Source organism: Protopterus annectens, chromosome 3.part0, assembly GCF_019279795.1.
Source record: "Protopterus annectens isolate FY-2018-M chromosome 3.part0, PAN1.0, whole genome shotgun sequence".
NCBI lineage: Eukaryota > Metazoa > Chordata > Ceratodontiformes > Protopteridae > Protopterus > Protopterus annectens.
Window position 1 is genome coordinate 1,826,176,167 of NC_056731.1, and position 14,559 is coordinate 1,826,190,725.

Sequence of the window (14,559 nt, forward strand, 5' to 3'; positions counted from 1 at the left end):
CCCTCAAGCACATCCCACTCATTGTTGCGTGTGTGCACATATCCATGAGCATATTGCTCACAGTGGCATTTGCGTATATCACGTATGTGGAGTATATCCATTAATATTGTTGTGGACATGGGCCCTGTCTGTTCAGCAGAGGTCACCCCTGAGTATGTAGTATGCAAATGTGTACACACGTGGTGTCCGTAGTTGAGCCGCATACCTTAGCTGTCGGAGCTCAATAAACGTCATGGCGTGTTAATGTTGTGGTATGTAAAGCTGTAGCTGTTGTGTAAGGTACACCCTAAATGGGGTGGTGTACCCTTGAATGTGTGTAGAAGTCTTGAGTTCAGAGGTACAATGGGTGCCTATGTACCAGTTACACACCAAGTACAGATATGTGTGGCCATGTAGAAGGATATCCACGCCACAGTGGCAATACGGTAATCACAGGAGTGGGTGTGACATACATGTGTACTACAAACATGTACAATGTGACATGTATGTAGGGGACTACCACCTATGTGATAGTGGATGAATGGTGTAATGCAAAGGTGATGTCCATGGACCTTGTGTCATGCAGCTTGAGGCCATGATATTCATATCAGGTATCTGTCACAGTGACACCCATATGGATGGAGTCAGTATCAGCTGGTGGATCAATCATGGCGCTTTGTATGCAGGGGTTTGTAAAGCTAGGCAGGGAAAGTCCCTCTGTGCTAGCCTGTACCTCAGGGAAGCATATACTGAACATGAGGGGCCCAATGACTGAGGACTGTGGTATGCCAAATGTAACTGAAATTCAGTAGGTACTATGGTATGCTACCCTCATTGTGTGTGTCCTGTCCATGAGCCACGTTACATAACATCCACAGACATAGGGTACGATGTGCAGGTGGATGTGTATGTTGTCAATACCAGAATGGAGAACGGTGCTGAAAGGCAATGAGAGGACAATGTAGGATGTGTGGACTCCCGTACCATCATCAACTACCCTGGTAACTGTATGAAAGGAGTCCAACAGGTGTAGGGGCCATGCTCTGGCCCTAACAAGTCCAACCCGGGTGGCATCAAAGGACCAGAGCCCAACAATGTCTCTGTGAATGAAATCCTTGATGATGTGCCCCATAGCTGTGCAGAACAGTCCAGGCAGGTGTGTAGGACTTTAGTCCCACTTGTGCATTGTGGTACCACCTGCGTGGAGTGTGATAAATGTTGCTGTGTGCCATTCAGGGGCCACAATGTCTGATACAAGGCTATTACTGAATATGGTGGCCTAGTGAGGAGACATGTCATTCAGAGGTTTGTGGACATCACAGCCTGGGACTTTGGAAGGTGACATGGGGCCAGTGTCCCAGGACATAAAGAGTTCAGGTTAGTACTGTGTAGGTGTGACCGCAGGGACGCCGCAATGTTCCTGCATGGATTGTGGCCCTGTAGTGAGTGAGAGGGTGTAATGTTACCATTGAATCCATCTGTCAGCATGTTGCCAACATCACATGGGTCTGTAATGTTCCTGAGTGACTCTTGTATGTGAGAGCAGATGTGGGTGTTGCCATCGACTACTGGCATACCACCATAATGCCTTGTTGTACACCCCGGAATGTGTCACAGTAATGTTTACGTAGCTAGTCTTGGAGTATGTGATGAGGGATCCCGTGGCCCTACCGAGGCTGACCAGTGAGCTACCCCACCCATGGGATTGTACACCACTGTGCAACAGCCTCCACCTGTTGTTGTACATTATGTCCATGGAACTTGACCACCAGAGTGGCTTCTGTTATCTGGTGTGTACCATCATGGCTCTGTGTGGAATAGCATGATCCATGCAGTCGTGTACGTGCTAATGAAGTGCACTGGGGTATGTTTCAGCATTTGTATGTGCATTGTCCATCTGCACGGGTGTCATGCCGTTAACAACCACTGTCATAAGACGTTTGTAGTAAGTGTTGTAGTACTCATGTACTGTGTATGCCGTGAAGGGTGTGGTGCCGGGATGTGGCTAACAAGGGTGATTAGCATATGTTCGGAAACCACCAATGAGGGGATAACTCCAGGTGTGGAACACCAGTCACATGTTGGTAGTGTTCATGTCAAGGTTAATGTTGGTCTTGGAGGTGGTGTGTATGGGTTGATCCAGCCAAGGTTATGACTCATGGATGCGTCGGTACATGAGTGGCTATCCCAGTTAAGTGAGGGGTAGTGTCAGTCACACATCAGTAGTAGCTGTCTGAGCCCTACTGTCCAGTACACCAACAAATGAGGTCTGGTAACCGTGGGCTATGTTGTTGAATCTGTAGCTTGTTACAATGTGTATAGTGGTTCCGGACACAGTTAGTTGCACGTGGAGCACCTCTGATGCATTGTGCTAAGTAACTAGCCAGGATGTGTGTACAACATAGTGGGATATGGGAACACCTCAGCTGTGGGTGTGCCGGTCCAGGTATGTGCCTGAAAGGTATGGTCTGTCTATAACCTGTCATTGCAGGTGTGCTCTGCAGAGCCTAGAGGCAGGTCCCAGTCACTGCAGAGATATTGGAGTGGTGCATTATAAGGTGTGCCTTGCCTGTGTGCGTCACAGAGGAAGATGCAAGCATTGTGTCACATGACCCCATGTCTTGCTTGCCAGTTCCCATTCTGCCGGTGACTGTTATTGGAAACTGTGCAAGACAGGCAGTATAGAAGGAGCAAGAGCCTTACATGTGATCTGTACTCCCAGGGCTGGCAGGTGCAGGTCATATGTGCCAAAGCATTGTGTTTGACCAGGTCAGTCAAAGCAGACAGATACCAGATGCCTGTAGAATGACAGCAGAAGCATAGGCAACTGTTGAAGTGACACAGTCAGTCGTTGTACAGTGGTATCGGGTCCGGATGAATGCATAGTGCTCCCCAGGGCTAGGCCCACACCTTCAGGGCTACAAGACTGGTGAGCTATTGCATGTCCCTGCACACGTAGTTTGTGAAGTGGCATCTCAGGGCAGTCACACTAACATGGAGAATGACAGTCACATCGTACCTGGTGAGGTGTGGCATGGGTGCATAGGTTATGTTGCAGAACCAGTTACCTGACAGCAAGATGTAAGCGACTATCGCTTTGTGTAGCCTGCTGTGTGGAACTGCAGTGTTACCACCTACAAAGTCACCTATGACTGGTGTGTTGTGTATGTTATAACACCCTATTGGCTGTATGTGATGGGCACACATGAGTCTGTGGGCTATAAGTTGGTGATGTTGTGTTCCATGATGGGGGCTGCCTCTGGGGCCTACACAGAGTATGGAGAGGTACTGCACAAGTTGTCCTCGTATGTGTGGCCTGTGGTGGAGATCATGTGAGACTATGTGATGAGTGGGGTGTGTTGAGAATGTTACACATCCCCACATGACTGTCAGGTGCAGTCAGGGTTAGTGACAGCATTACCCCCAGCAGGGCTGCATAACTGCATCCCCCACAGGCTGTAGTGTCATATGTTGGGAGGTGAGCATTGAACGTGTACATGAGACAATTGCTCTATTGCCACATGTACGACATAGCCATCATATAGACAGGCAATAGCACTGGTACGTGACAGTTGGACATGCCTGTATATACAACCATGTCTCACAGGATATGTGTGTTACGTGTGTACAACAGCTGTTGTACCATAAGCAAGCTGGACATTTTAGGACAGCCAGTGTACCTGTGGGAAATGGTGTGGAATGGGTGCTATATTAATCAGTAGCTCATGACATGCTCACAAGTTCTGAACAAGTACCTAGCATGACCATGCAATACAGATAGGGTGTTGGATAATATCAACCCACAAGTGGTGACGACAGTCATAATGGGTGGCACCGCACTATAACCCTGCTGAGTATGGTGTGCATGTCCATGAACCATTATCACTGTAGATGTTAGCAGTACAGATGTACAAGACAGTACGGATGTTTGATTACAAATACCTTTGTATGTCACAGGAGTGTTCTACCAGTGGCCTGTTGACAGACTCACAACTACAAAAGGTGCCAGAGTGACATGTGCATATCACACCAGTGCCAGCTACAGTAGAACAGGGTTAATGTGTTGTACTCCACCCTCATTGTAGCCCATACCACACAGACAAATGTTAGGCATCTGTGTATGTAAGGATGTGAATGGCCATGATCTATGAGGAATAGCTGTGTCAGTGTTGTGAACAACATACAGAATGGGCTGTGTGGGTGAGGTGTGTGACATATGTGCACATTCTGATGGATGATATCATCATTGTCACCGCTAGGTGAACATCCCTGTACCCATTAACTACCACCTAGGCTGTGGTCAACATTATGGACACTGTGTAAGGGATGGTGCTGTCCAGTACACCTCCCTGCCTTGGTGACGTCTCCAGGCCCCTTGGGTAGTCATAAGAGGTACCCATGTCTTGACAGGGTGCCATCCATGAGCACGGAGATCATTGGACAGGCATATACAGCACTGGGGTTACCAATATTGGATCACATATTACCTTTAAGGGGTAATGGCCATGCGTGGATGGGTGATACCAGCCTTCACAATCCTCACCTCCACTATGCAGCATGCTGTCTACCTTGCATAAAGACATTGCTACACCATGATGATGGACATGCTACATGTCCATATCCTGATCTGTAAGACATACGTCATGGACAGCCACCGTCCTAATACTAGGATCGCCACATGCTGGACAGATCCCTGTGCCATACATGTGACATACTCCCGCCAAACCATGCAACGCTGTCCATCAAAGCTGCACATGTCATCCCAGTCATACATGGTGTGATGGCCGCATGGTAGATGTAGTATCAACTGTCCGGATCAGTAATGTGGCACTGATGCACCTCGCGGTGGCATAACGGCTGTCTGTTACAGCTAGGAAACCTTGCCCGTACATGCTATGGTTGATAACCATCCCTGCAAATGACATCCGACTAGCCATTGTCCCATGTCTATCACATGTGCAACACAGGCGATCCGTGGCAGGATGTTGAACAGCTGTACAGTGCTGTGTAGATGTATATGGAAAAATACATGCATGTACAGGTGTCCATGCGTATGTGTGCATTGTCACTGCTCAAGTCCATTAAGGCTGTGTCTGTGTAGATATGTGACATATACAGAGCATCAAGGTCAACAGCATTACCGTGGACACATCCAGGCATGTGCAGATAGGTAAGAACACCAGTGCAGGCAAATAGACATGCCCACATCAAGACAGCATTCACATGGAGTATGAACACTGTAATGAGGTGACACACATATATGGTGATGATATCCAGTGCATAACGGGTGTTACATGAGTGTGACACAAACACGTCAGTCGTGTTAGTGTCATGATGATTTGCAAAGATAACTGTGCAGATGTACTAGATATCATAGAAATGCATGTGCAGTAGTATCTCTGTACATCTCTGAAACTGTGACCTGTCACCATCATTATGTCTTACAGATAATGCCTCGTACACGCCTTCCAGCATACAGCCGCCAGGAGGATGATGTCCTCATCCTGTACCTCCATGAGAACTATGAGGTGTTGTTCAGCCATGTGCCACAGCATGCTCAGCAGTGGGACGACCTGTGGCAGGATCTACGCAGGAGGGTGAACGATGTGGGTGGCTATAACCGCACCTACCAGCAGGTGCGCAGACACTGCACGGACTTGATACGAGATGCAAAACAGCGTGCCACTGCAATCGCCAGGGAACAAGGTGGAACAGCTGGTGGGCCACCAACCCAGCCCAAACTCAGACACACCGAGGAGCTACTGGCCAGTCTGGGGACACCCTCAGAACAGCATCCACACACACTAGCTGCCATCGTGGAGGTGGGTGTCTCCCAACCAATGAGCCTGGAGTTGCCTGGTAAGTCAGTACTGCACATATGGCTATTATATCCCATTTAGTTGTAGGTGTCACTGTACATTATGTAAAGTAACAACATATGCAAGGTATGTGGACACACATGCTGCATAATACAGTATGCTACCCTGTGTATGCACACATGTGCATACTATATGCTATTATACAGGCAAATGTGTTAACATGCACAGTGCACCCTGTGGCTGTCATACAGTCATGGATAATGTTCATACTGCTGTGTCACCCCTATACAGGTACCTCTGGCATGCCGCACAGACATGAGTCCGTTGCAGGTGAGACTGTCATCAGTATCAGGCATGTTAAAGCATAGATCTATTTGCCATGTGGCCAGTTAACAGCTGCACACTTGATGTTCATTCCAGTCATGATATACAGGTCGCATCACCCATCAGTCACACAGGCCACCCATGTGCAATATATACAAACAAAATGATGCACCGACTTGAAACCACAGTAGTTGTCGTTGCTACATGTGTGGTCAGCTGTGCATACAATAGTGGAGGTGTTCTACAATGGAGGCATATGTAGCATGCATTGGAACAATATGTGTGGTATGCAAACAGTACCACACATTGAGCTGTGATATGGGCAGCGCACAGGTGTCACCATTGTGTTATATGCCCCTGCATTGGGTGCACACATTGTGATGTGCCATCTGACATGTCCCAGACACGTAGTGTTCTGGCTGCAATATTGTCACACTATCCCATGACCCATACCCCACATACCAAACATACAACCCATTGTCTGCATAGCCCTGTGGATGGTGACATATCTGTCATCTATAAGTGTATGTCATATGGGACAACACAGACATGTGAGATAGATGGCCATCACACACATTTGGCAAACACATGCGCACACATGGCCATGGGAGATGGCCAGAGACACGTAGCCACACAGTAGATGTGATGTGTATACACCCTGTTGCACATTGTCTACACATGGTCCAATTATAGCCTTAGTTGACTGATTATACAGTTGACGTGGTACACTGGACTTCCTAAAAGCCTGTGCACAGCTAGTGGAGGTGTCACTGAAGTCTACCATATAAGATCTGTTGAACATCACGACTGTGTCATAGCATGACAGTAGTCACCTGTACAGCTTCCACAGACATTGACACCACATCAGGCCACAGATACTGTACATTTCCCTTGCTGCTTTAGGACATCACCGTTAGCTGTGCACCTCGTGTGTGTAGTACATCAATGTCATGTGGGAAATGGAGAATTGACATGTCCGCTATGTGTGGACATGGTTGCCAGGCAGCTAAGACTCTATAGTTGTTGTGCAGGGGTGTCATCTGTAGGTCCTCCAGTGACCTGTCACTTGACACAGCATGGTTTGGTGTGTATACACCTCAGCATCGTGGGTCACAATCCACAGTTATGTCATGGGTATGCATGCAGTTATGGCTATGCAATGTGTACATACTATGCATTGTACAGCAATATAGATGCCTCATGATGCCATGCAATGGCACAGTGTCTGTACTTCACACTGTATAGCAGTGTAGACGGCTCACACTACCCTTCCATGCTCATGCACATTTGCTGAACATGCATTCTATCTGTAGGGCATACAGACAACACCGCAGTGTGATGCCCATTACAATGCTGTACATGTGTCAGGATGCCATTGTGTCAGACATGTATGCATGTTAATGCACACGTCAGCAGATTACATGTCAAGGTCACGTCAGCCATGTGTACTGTTATACTGTTCGGGTCCACATGGTGTATCACGGGGATGCATGCATACTACCATGATTGTGTGAACTGCATGGCTACTAATATGACACCTGCTTGCTGTAGTGTGCACCCCAGGGAAGTATGCTTACTAACACTATTAATGTATGAGCTGCATGCCCTCTGCTGTATCACAGGCATGCTGCATGTCATCTGTCAAATCACATGCATGGTGTGTCTGTGTGTGTCTGTGTGTGTGTGTGTCTGTGTGTGTGTCTGTGTGTGTGTGTCTGTGTGTGTGTGTGTGTGTGCCTGTGTGTACCTGTGTGTGCGTGTGTGTGTGTGTGTGTGTGTCTGTGTGTCTGTGTGTGTGTGTCTGTGTGAGTGTCTATTGTATTTTAGAGTCTTTCTTTGCATTCACAGGTGATGTAGGTGCGTTACCCTCCTGCGGTCCATCTGATGTTAGTGTCCCCACAGATACTAGCAGTGATGAACATATGCATAAGGTACAGGCAGGGTTGTTGGGGGCTGAATCTGTGCCAATGGTTGCCATCCCAGCTATGTCCCCCTCTTCCCCGCACACAGTTCTGCTGCCAACACATACCACATCACCAGTGGCCATAGAGGATGGACAGTCAGCATCTGTTAGCGTGGAACAGGAATGTGTGGTGGCTACAGAAGGTGTGTCTACACACCATGGTGTCAGTGTAATGACTGCAGATGTGCCACACAGGCATGTGGCCGGTGCTGCTCGTAGGAGGACCTCTGGCAGACATGCACCTGCAGGACAGAGCGCAGCAGCTGGTATCACCAGACGCATGTTCCAGACTGTAATGGCGGCACAGGCAAGTGCTGAACAGCAGAACAGAGAAGGGCAGAGGCTGCAGAGGGCCACTATCCATACCCTAAATGACAACATCCAGGCATTGGCAAATTCTCAACAGCAGATTGCTGATGTTCTGGACAGGTGATTGGGTGACATGGTCGGAATCCTTGACCATGGCATGGCAATCCGTGAGCGTGAGCTGTCTGTGCTGGAACATCTGGTAGGAGTGAGGTGTAGGCCACGTGGACGTAGGCCAGCTACACCACCTAGTGCAGGTCAAGGTGAGCGTGCCACCTCACATGCCCGCTCCCATAGTGCTGGTAGCAGTAGCAGTGCAGCTGGTGCTGCGCTGTCCACACCAGGACACAGCAGGCCATGTGGATGTGGCCCTGGACATTCCCAGTGGGGACACGGTTCCAGTGAACATGTGTCGTCGGACAGTAGCCAAGCTGTATCTCCGCCTGGTAGTGCATGTGTAACCCCTGGCAGGCACAGGTCACGTGGACATGGCCAGACACAGTGAGCTGTACAACCTGGTCTGTACAATCTGGAGCTGTCAATAATACCCCGTGTAGGCCTCACAAAAGGCAGAACTGTGTGCACACATACACGCACACAGCAAAGACATCTGTAGGGCACCACAACACCTGCATGCATACTGAACAGACATGTCCAATCATATCACTGGCCCTTACCCACACACAAGATGTCATCCATTGGTGCAGCCTATGCCCCTGGCAAACATTATCACCCTGTGCATATGATGAAGCCTGTGCTGCATCCCTGTCATCCACACCATTGGTGCAGGGACATGCTCAAATGGTCTGATGCACAGGGTGAACAGAATAGTGAGAAGTGTATATTACATTAGTTGTGTAAGAATAGTGAGAGAAGTGTATATTACATTAGTTGTGTGTGAATAGTGATAGACGTGTATATTACATTAGTTGTGTACTGTTGACATGCACCAGACATACCATGTAGTACAAGTTTAGCATGCATTGTTATATGTTCACAGTATGTGTCTCAGTAACAACAGTAACAGCATGTTGGTAATGATGCCCTGGTTCCCTCCTTATGGTCTACTTGCATGTGCCTACAGGTAGCACTGTTTGCAGTCTCCCATGTGTAACTGTGGAGTACTCACAGGCACATATGGCAATATCAGCATGCTATACATAGCCTCAGCCTGACTGTTGGAAAGTCTAACATAACACAGATGTCCACACATATACTGATCCAGAAGCATGTGGGCAGTTTAATAGGCTACAGTGGCTAGAGACGTGACATCCATACCAGGTCACATCACAGGTATGTTGACATGGTGCAGGGGTTGTACACAGCGGTCTGGCCAATGATAATGTTAGAGGCTACTTGATAGCATGAGGCCTCACTGTGTAGCAGTAATACCCTGTCACATTACAGGAACATGCTCACACTCACAGGGTCAACAACACTATAACGCACACCCCATAGTGTTGAGGTGAGGACCCTTGCCTATGTGGTCATCTCTGTCACAGTACTGTTAACCCACATGATGCGACACAGAGAAAGAACATGTACAGGTAGCCAGTGCGGCTGAGACCGATGGCATCAACAGGGTAGTGGACTGCATCACCATGTGGGGTTAGGGATCCTGTGTGTTCTGTATGGTAGCATACACCCTGACTCCATGCACCAGACAGCCATACACACCTACATATGCACACACACTGTGAAGACCACAAATGTCATACACATATGGATATCTGATGTGTGTGATACACACACCACACCTGCCTACATCATGCTTTCCGCACTGCAGTATGTACAGATCTCTACAACAGTGTACAGGGGTGTGTAACAATTGGGATGTATTCCCCACCATATGTGGCATATATGGTCACACAAGCAAACACACATGGCAGTACTGTGAATGATACACCTGCTATATGATGATAAGTCTGACAGACATGCAGCAGTATTGGCCGCATTATGTGTACCAACGCTACCTTCGGCAATTGTGCTGCTATATGCACATGGGAGGATGTAAGTGTTATAGGTGTCAAGTGATGTACTGTCGGTAACACCTGACCACTGTGTAGGTTTTATGTCTCCACCGTCAAGTAACGGTAACATAGCGTACTGTTTGCACATGTAATGGTAGGATGGCATGTGACACACCTGTGAGCCGTCCCCAGCAAACATCCATCTACACAGGTGGATCATCACTTTATGTACACACATCCATCCATACCTGCTGTACATCCTACTGTACTGTCAGTATGTCACCATATACAGGTGTCAGTGATGGGGCTGAATTGCAACTGCATGTTGTAGTTAGGCACAGATGAGTTACTTACATCAGCTACTGCACATGCATGGTAGCTGCATGCACACTACAGATTGTACATGTGTGTTGGTCCTACATGCCTGTCATGTAGCCATGTTTGTATGCATTGCAATTGGTGGACATGTGTGTTGACATACATAACACATGGATTGTTGTATGATATGATGGGTGTCATGGGTAACTAGTGCAGAGGGAATGTGTCCTCGGTCAACATTGTTGCCTCATGTACTGTTAGCATTCAACAGCCATGAACCCACCTTCCATTTGCGTGCGTATGATTGCTGTAGCCACTTGTCTGCATGGAGGACAGCAAAAGCTATGCTATGTACATATGTGTTGTGTGTGTGGTCCATGCACATATCCACTGCAATTACATGTATGACATAGACATACATGTGTGTTCGTTGGTGTACAGCAACAGTCATCTGTCACAGCTGTGTAAGACCCAGGGCCCCTGGTATGTGTAGAGTTGACCTGGCTATGTACAGTGGTATTATTGCAATGCATAACACATGATGGAACCCTGTCGGTACATGTGTAGTCTGCACAGTTGCTGTAGACCTATGTACAGTCCACTGGTCATGAGTCACATGGTGCTGTGTTAATGCATGGCTGTGTATTGCTGGTCCAATGACATGGTGATGTCGGAGGGCTACATTGTAGATTGTGGTGTGTACCTCTGTGATATGCACCTGAGACATCTGTGAGAGCTCCTGAGTGTGTACTGGTCAATACATGTGAGTGGCCTTCATGTACGTGGGGACAGAAATACCATACTGTGCCCTTCTGTGTTTAGAATCCCTGTGCATGCAAGAGGGCCCTTTGCAACTGCTAAGTGTGTGAGCATGCCCAGTATGCCGTAGTGTAGATGGACACACAGTACATTCCAAACTGCGCCCTTCCGTGTTTAGAATCCGTGTGCATGCATGCAACATGGCCCTTTGCAACTGCTAAGTGTGTGAGCATGCCCAGTACGCCGTTGTGTAGATGGACACACAGTACATTCCAAACTGCACCCTTCTGTGTTTAGAATCCATGTGCATGCATGCAAGATGGCCCTTTGCAACTGCTAAGTGTGTGATCATGCCCAGTACGCCGTTGTGTAGATGGACACAGTACATTCCAAACTGCACCCTTCTGTGTATAGAATCCATGTGCATGCAAGATGGCCCTTTGCAACTGCTAAGTGTGTAGGCATGCCCAGTATGCTATTGTGTAGATGGACACACAGTACATTCCAAACAGACGTGTGATACTAAGCGTGTGGGCATGGCCATTGACATCCTGTATAGCGATGGTGGTCATCCAGGCAACAGATGTCCATTTTCAATGTCACGATGGATGCCTACATTGAACACACTGGTTGCTGTCTTGAAGGGTGTACTGTCTGTGGCGCATCCCGTATCTATGTAGTGTTGTTGTAGTGCTCCATAGATATTTGGTTGCCCTGATCACACCACTGCAGTGTGTTTGTCTACGTCTACCATGGGACAGTAATATGCTTTCCGACTGCTTACTCTCTATACATTCCCTATTGGCGTCCTTGCCTTTGCGGATGATGTCACCCACCTAGAAGTATGCCTCTGGGACTGCTGTGTTCAGTAATCTCGGTAGCGCATTCTGTAAATGCGTCATGCTGTAGTGTGTTAGGGTAGTTAGGTGTATGTTCGACTCCCAGCCCTGCCAAGTGTGTGTGTGTGTGTGTGTGTGTGTGTGTGTGTGTGTGTGTGTGTGTGTGTGTGTTTGTGCACATGCTCCTGTCCGCCTGGGGACTCAGTCTTGCTTTTAGACGCCGCACACCACAGCAGTTTGCTACCAACGTCTTTGCCTTTGTGGATGATGACACGCACCTAGATGTCTGCCTCTGGGACTGCTGTGCTTAGTAATGTCAGTAGCGCATTCTGTAAATACATCATGCTGTAGTGTGTTAGGGTAGTTAGGTGTATGTTCGACTCCCAGCCCTGACAAGTGTATGTGTGTGTGTGTGTGTGTGTGTGTGTGTGTGTTTGCATGCATGCTCCCATCCACCTGGGGACTCAGTCTTGCTTTTGGACGCCGCACACCACAGCAGTTTGCTACCAATGTCTTTGCCTTTGCGGATGATGACATGCACCTAGATGTCTGCCTTTGGGACTGCTGTGTTTAGTAATGTCGGTAGCGCGTTCTGTAAATGTGTCATGCTGTAGTGTGTTAGGGTAGTTAGGTGTATGTTTGACTCCCAGCCCTGTCAAGTGTGTGTGTGTGTGTGTGTGTGTGTGTGTGTGTGTGTGTTTCCAGCTGCATGACAATAGTACATTGCTTTGACAGTATTCACTCTCCATAACATCCGTGCGGCGTCTTTGCCTTTGATGCTGCTGTCTGCAAGCTAGACATGTGCCTGTGTGAATCATGTGATCCACTGATCACGGCAGCGCGTTTTGTAACTGTGTAATGCTGTCATGTGGTACAGTGCTTACGTTTATGTTCTGCTCCCAACCCTGCCACGTGTGTGTGTGTGTGTGTGTGTGTGTGTGTGTGTGTGTGTGTGTGTGTGTGTGTGTGTGTGTGTGTATATATCTATCTATATATATATATATATATATATGTATATATATATATATATATATATATATATATATATATATATATATATCTATATATATCTATATATATATATATATATATATATATATATATATATATATGTATATATATATATATATATATATATATATATATTTATATATATATATATATATCTGTATATTGTATATAGATATGTATGTTGGGATTATCACTCTTGACTGTGCTGCATTGTCTCTACGTGAGCACCTTGGATGTATGTACATCTGCTATGGTTCTGTGATAGTGCACATACTGTGTGCTGTAGTGATCGTGGGTTATACATGTGTAGTGACCGGTTATTGTGTTGCTGGGTATTACACGGGCATTGGAAACAATGTTAGTGCAGCACCTTTGACTGGTCGTATGCAGATCTCGGAAACAGTCAGCGGTGGTTATTACATTTGAGTGTGAGTATGGCTCATATCCGTCTGTAGTAACTGTCAAGTCTATGCACCCCAGGTTAACTTTACAGACACACGTTTATCCACAGGTTGTGGTACAGATCCCAGGACTGTATGTGTAGACATTGACAGGTGCAGGACTGGGTTGTGTTGGATGCATGGAGGGGTGTCCATGGCCAGTAATGGGGATCTCTACAGCCTGGCAGGTATGGTCTGTGACTGTCCCACAATCTCCTGTATATGGCTGACACATGCTGCACCTGTGTATATGCAGACACACACACTTACCACAAACAGCTACAGCTATCACATACATACACCCATTGCACCACCATTGGGCCATGCAATAACCGTTGTCCCTCACACACATACACCTACGTGTACATTGGATGGCTCTATGACAGCTCTGGACATGTTAACACCACATCCTGTGCATATGATGTCACCTATGCCACCACCTGTGATGTGTAACATTGATGCAGGATCTGACTAACCTGGTGCTGCTGCACACAGTGGCTTTATTCCCCTGTATTGATGTTAACATGCTGTTAACACACAATGTGTTACTTCCAGGTATACTTCAGCAGGCATGATGCATTGCAGCTATGACCATCACTGTAGCATAGTTTACAGCACTGTTACCTCTGATGATGTAGTCTCCATCCATGTGCCATTTCACTGATGTGTGTAGTATTGGCAGCATGTGTGTCTGTGTGTGCAGTACGTGTGTGATGTGTGTAGTACACATGTATACCTGCTTACAAATGCATACACGACATTACGCGGGCTTCACCATTTGTACACTAGCTTACTCGTTCTTCCACACATGCACATGAGCTAACACGCGCG